The following is a 20,594-nucleotide window of genomic DNA, read 5'->3' as shown; positions in this document are numbered from 1 at the left end:
GATGCTTTCGATACAGATAGATTTGTCTTTTTTTAGTAGGCTGCTGCTTCTGCTCACTGAGTGATAACAGTGACTGTTGCTTACATCCAGGGTGCTGGTCCGTTAGTGCTGTGTCCTTGCTGAGCTGTGAATTGCTCAACAGCTGCTCTCTTGAGCATGTGTTGGCCAATGCCTGTGGCCTCCAGTGAACTCGGATGTTCTTATTAATGACTTGGGAATGCTGCAGTGGCCATCAGCATTCGTGGGCAAATATCCACACGGGTCTATCTGTCAGGAAACTGTAAGAACTCTCTTATATTGCATTCACTTGTGTTCCTCAGTATTGACAGAAGGAATGTTATTAGATAATTCTCTGATAATTCTCTCCCAGTAGATTTTTTTTTTTTTTTTTTTTTTCCCCCACGCCTTTTTGCAGAAATGTGAGATTTGGACCAAAGAATGAGCAGTTCCTCCTGTTAATCCTCACAGGACTTGCATTAGACCCTTAGTCTGTTTTGTTTCCTGCAGTTTCCTCAGGCCCTTACAGTGATGGAATCTAGAATCATCTTGTACCTCTCAGCTCCTCTATTAGCAAAACTTGCTTCACTGGACATACACTTGAGAAAAGTGTGGAAGAATCTCCAGGAATCTGATTTCCCTGCTTATTTGGTCTCAGAGATTTGATCAGAGGTGTTTTGTTTTGTTTTTTTTCTCCAGGAAGCCAGGACTTTTCTGCATCATGCATGGTGGTTTGCCTGCAGTTCTCAGCCATGGTTGCTGACTTCTGTAGCTGTGCCATCACAGCTCTGTGCAGGCTCACCGGAGTGCATGTCTGCAGGAAAGTCTGTTTTGAGCCGAGAGTGGCTTTCGGTGTCACCCTCAAAGTGCAGCATGGAGTTACAGTGCTGGCATTGCATCTGACACGCATGCTTCTGCATGCAAATATTATGCTATTGCTATTCCAGTTTAGTACTTCAGCTAGACTAAACATACACACCAAAGATTAGAGTAAGCTTCACTTAAAGTGGATGATAATGCTCTGTGGCAGCCAGGAGTTCACGCTATGTTTTTTCCAACAAGCTTTCTCAGATTGTGTTGCTACTTAGAAGGTGAAGCTACTGGACCTGCACCACCAACTTTCTTCCCAGCAGGCTCCCTATGAGCCCACTGAAGCCACCCATCACAGGAGAAATCAGGGCTGATGCTGCCACTGGCAAGCAACAGTGCCACTGCCATCTGCACGCAGAGGCTGGCGGATTGCTGTTGTAAGGCAGGAGCAGCAGCATGAGTGCAGTGATGGAGCTGGCTGCAGCAGGAGCAGCACAGCACAGTGATGAGAGCTGCTGTGCTGCGTGATGCCACCCGTCCTTGTTGGACCACGTTTGTCAGAGTGATGCTGCCAGCCCCAGTGCCCTCTCACTTCAGCCTTGCAAACTCCAGCTCCTTTCTTGGTACTGGAACTGAAACACCTGCCTGCTGGGGCTGGGAGAAGTGCTGCTTCTCCTTGCTGCTGTTTGCTGCTTTAGTTTAATTTGCAAGTTTTCCCCTTCCTAGCAGCGCTGCTACGATTTTCAAGGCATCTCCAGAACTTTAGTGCAGGCAATACTAGCGGTGTCTGTCAGGCTGGTTTTCTGACCTATTTTAGGCTATTGCAAATTGGAGTTAATGTTGCTTTCCTTTTCCAGTGGGTGGCAGCTGAGGCAAAGAGAAATGTTTATTTGCTTGGAATTTTATATAGATATGTATTGAAGGAATGCAGAGTGAAGTCAGAGCAGGCTAACCCTTTATGGCTGCATGGTCCGTGCTTATGTCACATTCTTTCCTTTTTTATTGCATCTCCTAGCTGGAGAAAAGGGCAAATCAAAGGAGCTCTTGTGACCTGAATCTGTTTTTAGTTTAAATCTCCTCCATGTGTATTGTTCTGTTGCTTATTTCCTCCTCCTCTTACTGCTTAGTAACTGCGAGCCCAATCTTTGGGTCTTTTGAGCTTTGCTGTATGTAAACCTAATTTCCAAGCTGAAAGCCAATAACTTCTTGCAGCAGTATGTTCATTTTCTCAGATCTGCATTTGGATTTTGAGTGCAAAATCATTGCTGTTTTTCACAGAGCTCATGCCAGAAGAAAATACTCTCCATCATCACGTTACAGTAAGTGTTCTTAGTGTTTCAAGAGCTGTTGACAACGTAACAGTCCCAGCAGTGCTGGCTTTGTATGTTTGTTCTTCTGACCAGACCCTCTAAGGGTCAAGCATATCTATTCAAGTATATACTATTAAAATGATGTACTGGATTCAAAGTACTGCTTAACTGAAGGACACAGTAGTGCATTGTGCATTTAGTGAATATACAGTTATAAATGAAATGCAAGTAAAATGTATATTTATGGAAGTAATTCATATTCTAATGTGTAAATGACTGCATTTCTGCATATGGTAGAGATTAGGTGTAATGTAGATTTTTAAGTTGTGAGAAGTGTGTAAGTCAGTGCTGAGAACTGAAGTCAGGTTGAGAATTCTTCTTGGATGGTGGAGCATCATTTCCCCAAGCTGTGGTTGGGCTTTTCCAGCACTTCCCAGAGCTGCAGGTTTTGGTTAAATACTTCATGCTGCGTCAAAAGAAGTCTTTTACTTTCATGACTAATTTCTTTCCTCAGAATGGGCTAGCGTTTGGTGTTCCACAATGTGTGGTTATAGATTGTGTGGTTACCAATTAATCCCTGTCCTTTCCCTGAAGAAAATAAGGCTTTCTGTAGGTATTTAAGGTGCTTATTCCAGAACATATCTGGTTAAATTGGATAACCTTATTATTGGCACGCTTCAGCAGCTTTGCCAAATCCAAACAGAGTCAGCTTATCGCAGCCCAGCCTTGCCTGAGCTCACGTGGCATTCTACTTCCTCACATTTTGCACTGATGCAGTCAAATAAAGCTTCTGTAAATGCAATCACTTTAAGCGCTTAGAGAGATTATCCACTTAAGTGGACACAAATTCTGCTGCTGTTGAGTAAAATTCAGCTAGACTGTTAGATTTACCTTGTAAAATTATTTCAGATTCTTAAGTGGAAAAATATCCATTAAAAACAAAAACCTTGTCCCTGTGCTGCATGTGAAATACATGAGAAATTACGAGGGCATCAAGGAGCTGGGCTTCATCTGGTTGGTACCAAAACACTGATCTTTCTTTCAGCAGTACTCTTTGTAGAGACCTGAGATAGATAGTGTTTGTCAAGGGAAGGATTTATGCATTATTTCTAATGGAGATGAGAAATTCCCTGCTTGTATTATGCTTTAGGTCATTTCTTCCTGGAAGTTGATTTCCTTGCTGCTTCTGGTGCTGCTTTCCTGTAAGTCAATCCTAGCACCAGAAGAAGTTCAGTGAATCTCAGTGGAGAGATGTTGGGTTTGTTTGCTTTATTGTGGGGCTGTTCAGCTCTGCTTTGCATTAGAGCTCTCCAAGCCAGGCTGTTCGTCAGCGCTTCTCAGTCACTGTCTTGACACAGTTGTGTGAGCATTCCAATGCCTCAAAGGAAAGACAGCCACATCTAGGCCTTATCTTAGAAGCCCAAACAATGCTGTCACACACATGTAATTGAGTGTTCTTGTGCTAGGCAAGGTGTCCCGAAATGGAAGAGTGTGTGCTTGTTGTGCTGCAGTTAATTTTGTTACTAAGAGCACGCGATTGCCTAATAAGTAAAAGCTAAAGGCAGCATTGAAGAGCCAGCCTGCCCTCTGTGTCTCTGTGCTTTGGGTATTATTTCTTTTGGCCTTTAGTCCTTATTTGACATTCTGATGGATGAGAGTGCAGTAAGAAAATGAAGAAGAGTGTGTCTACCATCTTCTGGTCATTATTTGAGTGACCCACAAGTGACCCACAGTGCCCCACAAGTGACCTATGGACCCCAAGTACCATATCAGCACCCCACAGGTGACTCACAAGTGGCACAGCAGGGACCCACAAGTGGCACATCAGCACCCTATAAGTAACCCTCAAGTGCCCACAAGTGAAACATCAGCGCCCCAGAAGGGACCGAGAAGGGACACATCAGCGCCCCACAAGTGCCGCACAAGTGGCACAGCAGGGACCCACAAGTGGCGTGGCAGCGCCCCAGAAGGGACCCACCTCTAATGCAGTTTTTTTTTGCAAAAAATTGGAATTGCAGCATTGTATGTCTTGCTTTTATCCGAGGTCATGGTTGGAGATCTTGCAAATTTTCACACTAAACAATTTAATTATTTTTAATTACTGAATTCTTGACTAGATCACCTGCAAGAAAGTCGTACTGAAATACCAGTGAGCAGAACCTTTTCCTGTTGGAGAGGCGACAGTAATGCAGGAGGTGGAAAAGTGTGGTGAGTGCCTGTAGCATGTTTGGTGCAGCCAGAAGTTGGAGTCGCAGGATGGATATAGGTGAAAGAATGCCAAGCGTGAGTGTGTTCTCTCAGTCCCTGAGCCTTTGTACGACATGCAAGGGCAGCAGCTGAGCTTTTTCTTCAGCTTTGCACTGTTACCATGCTCTATGGACTTAGCACTCTTGTAGCTTGTGTTCAGCCGGGATAGCTGGAGATGGGGAGGGATGTCTGAACAATTTCCTTTAGTTGTCTCTCCCCACAAACTTGAACAGAAGAGTTGTTCTTTCCTTTTTACTTTTTTGCAAATTTATGTGCCGTATTACGTTCATAAATAACCTATTGTGACAATGTTCTTATACTACAGGAGAGCAATTACATTCCTAGCAAGCAATATATGAAGAAGGAGAAGGCAAGTTGCTTTTGCCCCGTTAATGTGGATCCCGTAATCCAGAAGCTGGTTGACTTGGACTGTTCATTTGAAAAACGCATTTCTAAGCCAGCTGCCAACTCTGAAACGTGTTGAAGGTGTGCAAATTGTCACCTGGCCTTTTGGCCTGCACTGTGCGCAGGCTCTGCTTGCAGGTGCTGCCAAATGCCTAAAACAACAACTACAAACCCTTAAGCTTTGACTTTGAAAGAGTTTTTTATGATGTTTGAATGTGTGTTCCAGGCATGCAATTCAAAATGTTGCATTCTTCGCAGGTCAGCAGGGAGGAGTGGAGCAGTAGCAGCGTTCCTTGGAGGGTATTGCAGCAGTGTAAGGGGCTTGCAGTGGCACTGATGGAGGTGTCAGGATGGCAGATGAAGCTCACCCTGTTAGTTGCATGCAGTGCTAACAGTGCTGGATGTCACACAGCTGGGAAAGCAAAGTACTGTTTTACTTCCTGGCCCGAGCAAAAGCCAGAAGTCTCTGTACTTCACTCTGCCTAAGGCATTTTCTGTCACAAAAAATGACCAAATTAGTCTAACACTTTTAGACTTCAGTTTACCTATGCATACTTAAGTACTGTACAGCCCAGAATATCAGGAAAGAGTTAGATAGGTCTTGAGTTACTTGGGCTGATGAAGTAATGATGAACATTATTTGAGGAAAAAACAGCTGAGAGCAGTTAAACCAGTTCCTCTGTTATAGATGTGCACACTAAGGTCTCAACATGGTCATAATTTATTCTTCATGCTGTAAGCTTGTGTTTCAAGAAACTGGATGACAATTATGGTCCTTTTCAACTTGGGCCATTCTGTGATAGGAGTAAAGATTACCTGGCTTTAGCCAAACAGCCCATTTCATTTACATATTAATGATGGCAGTCAGTTTTTCCTCCTGGTACAACTGTTCAGACCAGTGATGTTGCACTGGTTAAGGGAGACATAGCAAGCAAGAAGAAAAATCAAACAAAAATACTTCACTATTAAAAGGTGAGAAGGGCAAAATGTAATTATGGTACGCTTTAAGCATGAGAGAAATTAATTGGAGACCTCAAATGTTGTAGTTTTACTGGTCTGATTTTTGCATGACGTTCCGGTAGCGTCAATTTTAATAGGTCATATGTCACAGAATTCTTTCAAACTCTTCTTACATCTTCATGCTGCATTCCCATGCTCCGTTCTTTTACCCTGTGCCTCTTATTCCTGTGCTTTGATGAGGAGTTGGCTTTGTTTTTTGTTTTTAGATGACATTTTTGTTTTTAAATGACATTTTATACAAAGGTTTGCAGTGAAACCCATAGATAGGAAACTCTAACAAGCTTCATTTTTCTGTCACTCTTTGGCCTTTGATTTCTGTGATACATAGTACCATAATTGGTTTGATAAATAGTACATAAGCCTCCAGTCAGCCAAAAGCTGATTTTTAGAAGCTTTTCTATGTTACTTTATCAGGTTTTTTGGGTTTTTGTTTTTTTTCTTTTCCTTCCAGAGACTCATGGCATTTCAGTTGTGTTCCTAGGAAACTTAACTTTCCCCAGAGAGCCCATTATTAACACAAATAACTGATTCCAGTGGACGTGCTAGCAGGATGCAACGTACTGCAATGTAGTGAATTTTTGAGGTCAGTTAAGTAACCCTTCTGTATCCTTATTTTTTTTATATGGAAACTGTTCATTTTACAGGTGTTCTAATTTTGGAGAAAATCCAAGTTCACGGTCCCAGAAAAATTGGCAGGACCCTCCTATCTGAATTCAGCTAAGGATGGAAAAAGCCCAGAGGAAAAATGTGATGTGGTTAAAAAGTTGCGTTTTGCCCGGCACGGAGTCTGTCAAGGCATCCTAGAAGGATGGTGCTCTTTGGGTGTTTTTCCCCCCTTTTTTCCCCCTTTTCTCTTTCTGAGCACACTCTCTTAGATGTTACAATAAGATCCTCTGCAGTTTGCAGTCAGATATCTCCAGGACCTGTCACGATAATGAGTCTGCTTGTATGAATCTTTTCAAAGAAGAAATTTAAAATATTATTGTTCTTTTTTTTTTCCTTTTAATTGCTGAAGTTTTTCATTAACTTTCAATAGATATTCATGGGTAGTTAGTGAGACAGGCAGTACATGCTGAGCTGACACTCACAAATTGCTTATGGCTTGAGGTTTTTCTTTCTCACAATGCTCTGTGAAGTCCACAAAGCTCTGGAATCTTGGTGTAAAATTTAGAACTGTGCTGCTATCAAACAAATCTGCAAGTGCACACGGTTCCTTACACTGAATTTGCCACAGCTAACTCCTGACGTTTTTTGTTAGTGAAACAATTAAAAAGAACTAATATGACATTAACATCAAGTGTAAGGGTATACAAGGAAAGTAATGAATTCCCGTAAAACCCCAGCTTTGAAAATGATGTAGGATATAGAAGTCTGGGTTCTTTCACAGTGGTTTTTTTGTCCTCCTTCGATTTTCCTGTGCTTGAAAGGGTCTTTGTTCCACCCTTTGGCTCCTCTCGCTATTGATTTGTAGGGCAGGGGTTTTCCTGTTCAGGGAAGCGTTGGCTGGACTCAGCCTCCTCCTTCTTGTGAAGCCCAACAAAGCAGTGTCGCCTTGGGACGCAGAACAAATTGGGTTTTATTCAGCTGGTATGCTTTGGACCTTTGCTGTGTTCTCATTTATCTCTCGCTCACAGAACACTCTAACGTGGCAGCCATTTAATCTTTTTCAGATTACCAAGTGTTTGTTATGGCTCCAGAGTTTGATGACTGAAACTGTAATGCTGTCTTTGAACTGTGTTTTTGGTTTAGGGTATTTCTCTCCCCTTCCCCCGCCACTAATGTAACTTTTTATGGAGCCAGGAAGATCTTTCCTGAAATACTGCGAGCCTAAAGATGCTTTTCTTCATTTTGCAAAGTTGTATCTGTTGCTCACTCCTGTGTTCTGAGAAAGTGTAATAGTTTTGCATTCTTTCTTAGGGCTGACTCTTTGTCTGTGACCAAGGGAAAGATCCCCCTTACGAAACATAGGGGTTCCTCTTTTGTCTGCCCTCCTGTTTGTCTTCTGTCATTCATATTGAAGTTGTCTGTGTTCAGAAGACCTGGTGCAATGAAGCTGCAGCATTTGCAAGAAGTTTGTACCTCTTTGGCAAGAGCCACGTGTGCTATTTCAAATAATTGTTCTTGACTACAGTGCAGATACTCAAGAGATGGAGGAGCATGTGGTTCAAATCGATCGCTGCACCATTTGCAGTGTGGAGAGCTTGTCTCCTTTGGCCATGCCCAGTTTATCTGGAAAAACAGGAAAAGCGTACAAGCTACAAGGCTGCATTGATTCTTCTTGGTTCTGCTCAGTTGTCAGCTGTAATTTGCTGGCAGGCACAAGTGATGCCTCTGCTCCCCACATGGGCTCCATCTCGGTCTCACATTTGCCGTAGCCTGTTGTAGGCTGTCTAAAGGAAAACTTGTATGTCTTAGAATATATAACCACAGGAAAAAAAAGAAAAAAGAGGTAAACGGTGGATCTGCAGGATTTGTGTTTTGTACTTTATTATTTGAATTTTATCAATCGGGTTAAATTTTGCTAGTTAAGCTGTGTTGGAAACAGGCAGGAAGAGGACCGTTGTACTGAGCTCCCTGAGAAAGACACATCTGGTGGCCTTTTGGGTTCGTATGTTGCTCGTCTACTGCCTCATGTATTCAGGGAAAATCCAAACCTTTCTGTCTCGCCCAAGCGTAGTTAGCTGTGGCCAATATCCAAGAGTTTCAGAAAAGAGAATCAGGCCCTTGCCGAGGATGAAAGACAAGTATGATGGGTGAGTACTGTTGGCACAGATTGTTTCATTTATTATGCAGCTATTTGAAGCTTCCAGATTTCCATACACAAGGGAGGAGAATTGCCTAGCAAGGTCACTGGGAGCAAGGGACACAATGTGGGAGACACATTGTCCTTCTGTTCTTTGACAGAACAGATCCTTTCATTCCATGGGTGCTGGCAGGACCCACTGGGTTGAGGTTGTGCCAACTCCAGACAGTGTGTGTATATCAGTTTATCCCATCGCTCACCAGAAAAATGAGTTTATGAAGCATTGGCAAGTGCCCAAATGGGTATTAATATACAAACAGCATCTGAGCCATCTTGTGGATGTGTGAATGGTGCAGGCTGTAGTTGGATAGCAGCTTTCTTAGTGTATAAAGACTGGAAGTAACTGGATAGGTTCTGTTTTCTTCCTTTAATTCTAACAGTTTATGTCTTACCTTTGAGATTTCTTTCTTTTTTTAAACTGTGCATTGAAATGCAACAGAGAGGGTAAGAGAGTTACTGCCTCTGCAAAAACTTGAGTCACTCAGTGTTCTTGAGACATGGAATTATCCTGATATTAAAGAAGAGAAACTGTTAGAGGAAAATTGGAAGATTCTCACTTATTTCAGATGCTAATCACCTATTTTGTTTTGAATTATGTCTCCAAAGTATGTCCCAGATAATGTCCAGTCCTGTCCTAAGAAAGAGATGAGATGTTCTGTGTGAAACTTTAAAAACTCTTCTGTCCCTTTGAGGCAGAAAACCAGGCTTTGTGTAGTGGTTAATATTGACATAGTGTAAGTAACTGAAAACAAGTCTGGTAATCAGAGATGTTAAGCAACTTAGTTGAACTTTGCTAGCAGTCATGCCTGTAATGCATGTCAGAGGCTATCAGTGCTGTTTTGAATGAATCATTTGGGTGATGAAGTCTTAACTTAATTCATAATTGTGTACATAAGGTCACAGAGCATGAGAACTACCTATTAAATACTTCTGCATTGTAATTTTACTGTCTCGACGTTGGAAAACGTATCTTTAAAGGAACGTGAGTTTTTCTCTAATAGAACTTTCTTCCTGTAGATGTTAAGCTGTGTGTATTCGGATGAAAATCTATCTGGTGCCACATAGAAATACTTCTGATACTCAGATGGCAGTTAGCTTCCAAAAAGTTGCTCAGTGTTTTCTCAGAAGGCACAGTCTTTCTTCAGCTTCCTGGCAAAAGAGGAACTACTGCTTGGAAATGAGCCAGAAACCCATGTAATGAAATACCATGGCTCAGTGGTCGGCACCAAGGGGGAGATTTCAAAAGTCCTGCAGAGTCTGGTCTGCTGCTTTTTAATTGTGTTCCTCTGAAACCTTCACTGAAAGATTTTTTTTGAGTTATTGGTAATAAACACCGAACTTGAAATGGAGCATTTATAGGGGCAAAAAGATCAGCTAAAAAAGCTGCTGCTGCAGTTAGCTTGTCTATGCATCTGCAACAGACAACAAAAGACAATGATTGTAGCTCTGCCTATGGAATTCCTCCAAAAATCTTCAGTTTCTCCATTTTAACCATTTTTTCCCCCAGAAATGTTTTTATCCAGCACTGTGAGGCATGAAACGTGGGGTCTGAAAAACCTGAACTTCCTCTTGCCTTTAGCGCATGGAGCACTTCTCTGTGGGAGTGCAGGCACCTTGGAATTCAAGCTTTCATTGTGCAAATCCAGCCCTTATGGGCTGCAGGCTGAATGAGTCTGGTGTAAAGCCAAGAACCATCTGGAGTGATTTTAATTAGCTTCAGGCTCCACGTCTTCATAGAATTTTTCAGCAAAGTAATCTGGTCTGAGATAAATAAATATCTACACATATCTTTTCTGAAACTTGCTTCCTCCTGATTAGAAATACTTCTAGAAGCCGCAGGTGAAGGTTTTGGAGCTTGAGAGAACTCAGACAGCAAGGCTGGGCAGGAAAGAATTCCATAAATAGCCTTCTGCATCCAGGAGTGTAAATGGTAAGTGGCTCATTCCTTGGAACAAAGATGAAAAGGAAAATAAAGGCAAAGCTTCTCCTTTCTCTATAGGATGTATGTAGGGCTGGCAGGCTGCAGACAGCATGTGCGATGAGCATTGGTGCAGCTCGTTGCTGCCTGGGACAGCAGTGTGCTGTGCTGTTGCCAGATGTGTGATTTCGTGCCTTCTGTGTGTGTTTCAGGGCTCTGATGTTTGCCTGTAGGGTGCCAGAAAGGCTTACCAGTGGCATAACAGCTTAAACTCTTGGGGCTGTCTCTGCCTGCAGCCTAGGACCATTCTTCCTCTTAGAGCAGTGGGAGCAGCTTTTCTCTCCAGTTCATCAGCTTAAAGACAATACAGTTTGGTTTTGCTTAAACTGCTGCAGAGCAGGAATCTTTTTTTCAGGGCTGATGCATCCAGCACATCCCTTCCTGGTGTGTGTTTTGGTGTGCGCCTCCTCCAGAGAAAGCGTGTGCTTCTTTAGGAGCTCGAGTGAAGCAGCTAATCGTGGTCCCCAGAATGCATCCTGGCAGGGATGCTGCCACCTCCCAGGAGCATGAGAAATGAAGTTGGCAATGTCTTAAGGTCAGAATGCTTACACATGAGCTGTTCATTCCTTTAAGTTACGGAGTGCATGATTGCCAAGTTGTAGCACAGTTATGTTGGTTTTTTTTTGTACACTACTTAATGGCTTACATCCTAGAATGGGGAGTTATCTATTAAAAAAAAAAAAAAAACCAACATCATATCATTCCACTCATGGTGGCTTTGTTCTTTGTTCTTCTGTCGGTTTTCCTAGTTGACTGCATGTTCCCGTCTGCTCCCCTATCTTATTTGAGCTGGAATATTTCCATTTACAGGCTTTACAAAATGTGTTTTTTACATCCAGAATTGATAGTTGCTGTCTGAGGTAGTGGTGTTACCCTTGAAACGTGTGTGAGTCATTTGTTGAGCTTCTGCATCTCTCCTTTACTCTGTGTGTTGGCTGTTGCTGACTACTGTCTGCACACCATGTGGTCCTAAACATGTATTTCAGCTACTAGATACCACCGAGAAAACAACTCTGTGCTTGGGGAGCTCTGCTTTTGAGTGCGCTCTTTATTTCTGTTAGCTGATCTTAGTTGTATTTTGCATTATGTTTTCTGTTGGCCTCCTGGTGTCTGAGCATCTCTTTCCTGCTAGATGCTGAAATGTTACTGCGGGGTGTTTGTACGCTTGCAGACAGAGTGTCTGCTCATGTTTGGTGTGTTCCAGTAGAGCTACCCAACATTTTGACAACTTGGTAATGCTTCAGAGTTTCCGTTGGCTATTGTGCTATCTGCAGTTCCTCCACCAGTGAGGTAGTTGTGACAGTTGTTCTGCAGACATGGCTATGATAGACGATTTCATTTTTTGAATACAGGCTCTTGTATGTAACTGTTGTTTGTGGGATTGGTTCAGCTGGAATAATTCTGCTTTGTTGCCAGCTGAGCTCAGATTCGTTCTGTTGGTAATATTCTAGTTTGCACCTAATGTCTTCATAAGTAAGCACTCTGGCAATTGTGTTTTATTAGAGCTAACTAAGGAACAAAGGAGTTAAAGGGTTTCTCAGAGTCTTGGTGCATCAAGGTTAAAGACAAGGGAGAAGGGTGGTTGCTGGATGTTGGTTCCCCTTGTGGGCACTAGCCCCTCACTCTGCTAACAGCAGTTGCTGATTATGCTTTGTAATCTAATCTCTCCCGGTTCTTGTTTGTTTTAGAATGTGAAAATGAAATTTCAGTGATTGTTTGTAGTGAGTCCAGCAAATGTTGAAACTGAAAGAATGCTGCTGTGATTTTTTTTTTTTTTTTTTTTTTTTTTTCTTTTTTTATATGCCTGCTGGAACAAAGGTAAGCTGAGCATTTGTACCAGAATGAGGGATGGCGAGCCTTGGCTGTAGTGTTCCTCTAAGTAAGGAATCACAGTAAGGAAGTATTGTGACACTTGCATCAAAATAATTCTTCACTTGTGTGTAAGGAAATAATAGAAGAATGAGCATGTTTGGAGCCCAGTCTTGCCATCAGTTATGCTCAGGATACCTTCCAGGCAGATGGTCAAGCTGGTTTGATTTCAAAACCCAGCCATTCACATGACCCTTAAAATTGCTCTGGGCTTCAGAGGACATTATTTGTCTCCTCTCTTAGGTTTTGAGTGTCAGTAATTACCAGGTGTGTTATTACAAAGTGATTCTCATGGGTTTGCATTTAAAATCTATCAAAGAAATTGAAGAGTACCCAGCATGTGTATTCAGTATTATGGTAACACATGCTACATTTTACTGGGTGCTGTGCAATTTTAAATAATCCTTATAGTATGTTATGAACATATTGTGCTCTGAATAGCTTAAATAGCTCTTGCCTTGATAGGAAGATTTTTTTGCTCTTGCCATAATGGTAGAATCACTTTTGGTTTTCACACCATTTTTATCTTGTTCCAGACCCTCGGAAGGAATAGCTTTTGAAAAATGTCTGTTCAGTATTCTTGCTTGTAATTGTATACATGTGTATCTCAAAGGTGAGTAGAAAGTCCACAAACAGCTCCGAATGCTACTTGGGTATTTAGTGCAGTTGTTTTCAACTGAAGTCTTTCAGTTTGCTGATTCTGTTTCAGATCAGAAATAGAACTTACACGCCTGGAACTACTTAGAAAGTACTTGTGATGGAGATTACCAAGCCCCACAATTCAGGGCTGTATGTGTAATCGCTGCTGGCCCTTGGCTTACAAGTAAGTGAGGAAGCAGGGAGTTTCTCAAGAATGACTCACCCCAAGGAAGAATCCCAATACTCTTCTCTTCTGTCTGATCACACAAACAAATTAATTAACCTGCCCTATGTAATGCATTTTCCCTAATTTACCAAAAGATGGTTGATTTTGAATATATGTTTAATGACTCATGGCCCCTAAAGTAGAATTGCTGCTAGGAACCTGGAAGTGGCCGTGCTGACACCTTCCTTGAAAAGTACAGCATTGACTTATTGTTTCTGAAAGCAGCTGTGATACTCTCGACTCTTAAACTTTAGACTATGACCTTACGTATGCTGACATCTTGCTACCAGACATACTTTTCTCAATCCCTTCAGTCAGCTTTACTTTCTAGTGGTTAAATGGTGCAGGTAAGTGGGAATGGGCCGTGGAAGTCAGCCACAAGTGCATTACAAACCTGAACAAAGCTCTTGTGACTCTCGCGCCAAGATCATAAATGTATTACTCTATTCCTCTGAGTCTGCACGGGAATCTGAAATAGCCATTGCTTTTTGTAGCTGTTGTGACTTCAGTAGATTATGCTAGAGAAAGTTTAACTGTCTTTTAACCTTGCTGCTACAAATTACCCAGAGAACTTCATTGCTTTCAGTTTAGAAAGCAGAAACTCTACAACCTCTCAGATCTGCTTTTCAGTTTGATGAATTCTGTCTCTTGTGCAGTGCCTGAGCTGCCACCATTGCAGAACAGTGCTGAGTGCTTGGGTTATTTGTTCCTTTTTGTATCTGATTCAGGGGGAAGCAACTCACAGAGCCAAGTGAGTCAAGTCTGGAATAACTCTGGAGTTAAACTCCCGTGTCTCCCAGTGTCCCCATTTGTACAAGTCTGCCAGTGTTTATTGACACTGCACTGAGCAGTTCTTGTTATGTGTTCTGAGCAAGGTCAATCAGTATACAAATCCATCTTGCTTGTGATTAACACGCTGTATTAATGTGAGTGGATAAGAATATTGTCTGAACATAATTTTAAAGGAGGTATTCTCAATTTCTCTTAATTTGCTTGCTCTTGTTGGCTGTCTCGTATCTGCACGTCTTCCATTGTGAATGAACCGCTCAAAAAGCGTGTTAAGGTGATTTGCAGTGACGAGAAAGAATCAGGGGCTCCGATCACCTGATGGACATGTGGGTCTCCCTGTTCAGTGCAGGGGAGTTGGGGAGACAGCCTTTAAAGGTCCCTTCCGACACAGATTATTCTATGATTCTATGTTTGGTAGTCAAGTTCATACCAAACCTTTAGCGTACTTATTGAGTGTATGCTGAATAGCAAGATGACTTGGTGCAAATGTTCTCCTAGCTTTTGAATATTACATTAAGAAGGCCTTGACCTTCAGCAGAATGGAGTGTAGTGTGGGAAGATCATTATGGAAATGATTCTTGTTCCTTGGCATATCTGACTTTTGTGCATATTGTATATATTTGCATATCATACCAACAACCAGTGTTTATCAGTACACTTTCTAAGTGAGCACACTCCTTACAAAAGGGAGTCATGGGGTTCTTTTTCCCCTTTGCATTTCCTGAGATGAATTTTAAGTGTTCTTTTATTTTTATCCCCCATAATTCTGCCATTTTCTGTCAGATAAGTTTAATGGCTTAAATAAATCTAATTTCTAGAGGTTTGATTTTAGAGCAGTTAAAAAAACCCTGGCTGCTAAAGCTCTAATTGGAAAACTGCATCTTGGTTGTTTCACAACCATAGAAATCATATTAACAAAATGACTTTGTAATTAAACTTTCCACCATACAGGCAAATGCACTTTTCAGCATAGCCCTGTTGCGGGTCAGAGTAAATATTTATTTTCTGACTATTCTCACAGCATTGCAGTGGGGCTGTGTGTTACAGCTGCAGATGGAGCTCTGTGCAGCTCTTTCCCACAGAGTCCAAATACGCTGGGCCAAAGTTGATTGCAGTTTTGTTTACTCAGTGCAGGAGGCTCTCAAATGATCCGCGTTGTGGACTGCCTTTTCCTTAGCAGTGTGTTACAGACACCTCACCTGCCTCTTTTCAGCTTTGCTGCTTGCCTTTTGGGCACGGTCACATAAAGGCTCTGGGGTTCAGTGCTAATTGCAAACACGGAGAAACAGTATTAGCACAGTGTTCATGTACAAGTGCTGTAGGGAAAAGCAGCATCCTGTGGGCACTGGAGTGCTAACCCTGGAGGGCAGAAAGGAGGCCTCTGGAGGCAGTGGGAGAACAGCACACTGCTTCATTTGAGCTGCGCACGTGAGACAGGAGATGTGGCCACGGCTGTGTGGCAGTGCGAGGTACTGCAGATGTACAGAATGCCAGGGTAACTGAGCAAGCTGTGATTAAGTAAGCAGCGCAGTTAAAGGTAAGAAGGAGCTGCTTGGCACTGAAAGGAGGAAAGAATTGGGACAGCATGGATAGAGCTAATACTCAGAGGAAAGATTCGGAGGCAGGGCTGGGCAGACTGCTAAGGGTAGATGCACTCAAGCAAATTACGCAACACGGAAAGCAAATTTCCCACCCCACTGCCTGGGGACGAGCAGTCTTTCCATGCTGACAGTTAAGAAAGGGATTTGCTCTGATTGTAAATGGGAACATTGCATGTGGAACTGAGATTGTTTTGTTTTTAGTGCTTTGCTCCTCTTGTTTTCTTTTCATTACCCTGCTCATCCCTTCATAAAGTACAGTTGTACCCCGGAGACTGGGAAGAGCTGGTGTGTGTGGTGAATGCTGTTGACTTAGCAGCATTGCAGCTTACAGCTGTAGGGTTTTCTTCTCCAGTTTGTCTGTGTTGGTAGCAGCCACGTGCTGTCTTTTGTAGCGTATTGATCTAACAGAAGTGACATCCTAAAGATATGCTTTGCATCTACAAGATGGTGCAGGTGGTATCTGGTGATAGCAGTCTGTGATCTAGTGAGAAATATAAAAGATTGCTATCAAAATTATCACAAAGGAGCACTTCTGTGGCAAAAGGACGTGTGCAGCAAGAGGGCAGAAATACTTGGAAGCTGCCAAGGCTTTTAGTCAGTTACCCATTTAGTGATGGAAGAAATGATAGGCCATAATGAGCCAGGAAAGCTTGTCTGTAGGAAAACCATTACATGCTCCATTTTGCTGTGGGCTCGCTGGGACATGGAAGCAGAACTGAAACACAGATTGTGTTCATCTACTTGTTTGGGTAGCCTGCAGATAACCCTTACAAGTCAGTTACCAATGTCTTTTCTTTCTACAAGCACTTTTTTATATGAATTTTCAAGTTTATGTTTTCTTTTCCAAGTTATTCTTTTGTGCAGCAGTACAGTTAAGTAGCAGAACTGGTGCTGAGTTGCAGTGGTAAGGAAGCTATTGGATACCTGCCTTATATTAGATATGTATGAAGTGTTTTGTGTATACAAACCAAGCACGTCATTTTTAAATGACTCTCCAGTTTTAGATAGGATGAATACTGGCTGGACAAAGTCCTGGCAGGCCATTATTGATCTGATAGTCAGACCTGTGCTCATCCTCAGAAATGTGGGTCTCTCAAGGAGCACTAGTGGTATTTCTGGAAGGTGGCCAGGGGGTGTTTTTGCCATAGGAAAAGTCATGCTGGTTCGAAAGTCCGAACAGCTGAGTGTGTCCTGCACCAGTTATCATATCAAGCAAAATTCTGGCTCATGAAATCTCTGGGGGGTTTTGTTAGGCTTTTTCTTCCTTGCTTACTGTGTTGTATCCCAGATACATCCGTACTTATGGCTTTTCTTCCCCAGTATGGGTACTAAAATGATGCATTTTTATTTACTTAGTGGGAGTTGACTTAATATGGCTCTTCATATGCATATATGCATCAAAGTGTTTAAGTAAAAGCAGCATCTGAACAGTTGCAGAATGTTGAGTTTATACATTTAAACAACAAAACTCAGGCAAAGGCCAAAATTAAAGTTTGCTGTTAAGTTTTTATCTTGTGGATTAAAAGGAAGGAGTTAAAATTGGTATTAAATAGTACATCATCTCACCTTCAGTTAACGTTATGACTTTTCCTGTAAAAAGCAGTCTGACACAAAATAGCCCATGGCTCTCTTAACATCTCTTTACTCTTTAATGGACCTTGCCCATACTTTTGTATATATTCTGGCTGGGGATGCCAGGGCTACTGTGGGCTTTGAATGTTCATTTCCTATAGAAAGTGTTCCAGGAGGAAGGAAGACAGACAGTTAAAAGCAGTTTGTGGTTTCGTTTTCCTGCTTTTGGCAATCTTAGCCTGAGCTTTCACATTACAGTGGGACAAACGCCTTTAATTGAGTTTGATTAAGTTCACTCCTTTCTAATTTCTCATTATCAGTCATTCATTATTCAGCATGCCCTGTAGGTGCCTCGCTGTCTCGCTGTGCTGAGTTCATCTCTTTATTTCAGAGATGATTGGTGCTTTCGTAAGCACGTATCCTTCTGTGACTTCACTGTTTGTTTTCAGTTTTTATGCCATAGAAAGTCTGGACTAAGGTGATGTGTATTGGCAATTAATACTTATAATTTGTGCTGGCTCTCTGGAAGCAGACTGAATATGTCTGTGGCCCTCAGGTAAAATATGGATTCTCAAAAATTTTTTTAGAAAGAAGAAAAACAAAAGGAAGAAGCAGTGAGGAGGAAAGGCTGGATCTGCTCCTGCAACTCAGTATACAGTTAATGATCAAAACTTCGGGCTGCCAAGTCTTGTGTCCTTTTACTCTAAAAGCCTTGGTTGAAAGCGTGCATCTAGGAACTGAATGTGGATTTCATCTGAGGGGGCTGAGCAGCAGATCTCCAGTGTGTATGAATGATGACACAGTTCCTGGCTAATGGATGTTGTATCTTTCCAGATACTTGCAGGGTTAGGTCACAGTGCTGGCGGTGTTGCGGGGCTCTGGCTTGAAGGGCTGCGTCTGTGAGAGGCACTTACTCTGCATGTTCATGTTTTTCAGCAGCCTGAAGAAACACTGCTCTCTAATTACAGTGTTCATTAGGCCTTTTTGTGGTTGTTTTTTTTTGTTTATTTCAGTTGGATACACCGTTCTTCTTTTTCCATTTTTCACATCTTTAGTGTTCCTATAGAGATGTTAACCCAGGATGTTTGAAATAAGGTAAAATTCCAGTTTCTTTTTTTTTTTTTTTTCCCCTAAACAGTGATCGATCCATTATCTCTCAATGGTTCTTAGCATTGTGTGTTAATGGAAGAGGCAGAAGATGTATACGGGTTGTAAAGGTTCGGCTAAAGTGTTGTCATGTTGTTTCCTTTTTGGTTTTAAGATGTTGGTGGTGTTTTGTGTTGCTCTATGTGAAACGTATCTCAAATTCCAGGAAATTTATGCTAGCGAAGAAAATAAATTCTGTGCATGTAGTGCTATACCAGAAGGGAAACCTGGAATGTTCCTAGATCAGAGTGGTTTGGGTTGGGGGGACCTTTAAGATCACGTAGTTCCACCCCCCTGCTGTAGGCAGGGACACCTCCCATAGCCCAAGTTGCTCACAGCCCCATCCAGCCTGGCCTGGAGAGCTTCTCTTGAATGAAATACTCAGTGAGAGTGAGGATGGAGCTGAAGGTTGGGCTTGGTGTGCAGCTCCTCCTGAAGGACTCCAGTGGAGTAGGCTCACTCATTTGTGCCCATTACAACACTGCCTGACCTGCTGGCAAAAATGGTCTTACAGACCCAAGTAATATCTTCAGTCCAGTGTCTCTATTACTTGCCAGTGGTGTTTTTTCTCTTTGAATGCAGAATTCCGAGGCTTTTTGTAGAAGTGGGACAGGAGGAAAAGTAGCTCTTAGGAAATCGCTGGAGTGAGCTTTCAGGCAGCACTGACAGAAGGGAACTTAACCCGGTGTATGCAGGCAGAGAGCTAGTAATATTTGTGTGCCTGTTATGCCTGAGGAGACAGAGAGCACTGATATCAGAAGCTGAGCATGGAGGAGATGCTTAGTCCTTGGTTATGTGGAACCTAAATGGGCACGAGCTGCTGGTTCTCTTTGGCTGCTCCCCTGCAGTTTGATGCACCTGCAAGCTGCAGGAGGAGGCACCTTTCCCCAAGCTTGCTGGTCGCTTCAGGAAAGGCTGTGAACCTTCTTGCAGGGCTGCGTTGTTCCTTCGGAGGAAGCTGTGTTCACATGATAAACTTGAGTTTTGCAGTGGCGTCGTGCTGACTGATTACTGGCCCATTCCTTGGGCGCTGCTGAGGAAGTGGAAGCTGCGAGCTGACATGCAGAAGGTGCACAGGACTCTGCTCACTGCCAGATCCAGGCCTGGTGGCTGGCTTGGATCCTGAGCCTGCTGAGATACAGAGGAAGTGCAGCTTCATCTCTTTCGCTGTAACATTTTCCTCTCATGTAGAAGGAACTGTGTTATTTAATTGCTGAGAAAAGCACGCTAAACTTCAGCTTACTTCCCTTCCCTTGTCTGAAAAAAGCCTTCCTAGTTAGTCCTGAGTAACACAAGTGCAGAGTTAGCGTTGTTTGCCTCCTTAATACTCCCATTGCGTAGCGTGATTTTATATTAATGCCTTGTTCCCACACCTGGAGCTCCATAACCAGCTGATAGCCAGCCTGCTGCTTTCCTGGCTTTCCTTGCCATTGCAGTGGCTTGTGCTGTCAGAAGTAACAACGTTTGGGGCTTTAGGCATTTTTTCTCCTTGTATGTGGTTTTAATGTCTGGTATTTGTGATGGAAGTTAACAAAGAGGATTCTTTTGCACTCTTGTTTCAGGCTTGATTTTGATGAAGGTGAAAGGCAGCGTGCTCGCAATTCTGTCTCTTAATTGGATATTCCTGTCCAAGCAGGAAGGAGAGCTTGGGAGTTTGAGGGGAAAAAAAAAAGAACAAAGTGAATTAAACTTACCATTTCTTAGTTCAGAACTCGCAGTTCAAGAGGACAAGTGGCTGACATGAGTTCCTTATTGCCAAGTACCAGTTGTGGAATATCAAAAACAGCAACTCTGCTCCTAATCTTCCCTTTCCAGAAAAGGGCGTTCTGTGCTGCTTTCCAGAAATTTGCCCTGGGAAGGTTTAAAGAGTTGGGAATAATAAACACAGGGAAAGCATCAGTAATTTCTTTGGCCTGTAAGTGATAGGGAAGTATCACCAGCTTCTAATACAGCCATAAACTCAGGCAGTTATGGGACTGTTGATCTTGCAGAAGAGGCATGGAAACATGGAATTATCCGTGCTTCTGGCCAGGCAGGAGAAACCCAGGAACATAGCTTATCTGGCTGGATTCTTTCCATTCTATTGCAACACAAGTAATAAGAGATTTTATTATGTCATTCTCTGTTTCTGGTCCTGTTCTAACCCAATAATAAAAGCAGAAGTATTAAAAAAAAAATGGGA

The 20,594-nt window shown here is 42.4% G+C and overlaps 1 protein-coding gene across 3 annotated transcripts in view; it reads left to right on the top strand.

Annotated features, from left to right (window-relative positions):
- Nucleotides 1-20,594, top strand: part of PRKCD (protein kinase C delta) — a 60,906-nt gene that overhangs the window by 5,861 nt on the left and 34,451 nt on the right. The window lies entirely within an intron of this gene.

The sequence above is a fragment of the Lagopus leucura genome, unplaced genomic scaffold (genome assembly GCF_019238085.1).
Source record: "Lagopus leucura isolate 7727_CA_CO unplaced genomic scaffold, USGS_WTPT01 Super-Scaffold_100050, whole genome shotgun sequence".
Classification (NCBI taxonomy): Eukaryota; Metazoa; Chordata; class Aves; order Galliformes; family Phasianidae; genus Lagopus; species Lagopus leucura.
The sequence above is the reverse complement of the archived record's forward strand: the minus strand, read 5'-3'. Positions and strand labels throughout refer to the sequence as shown.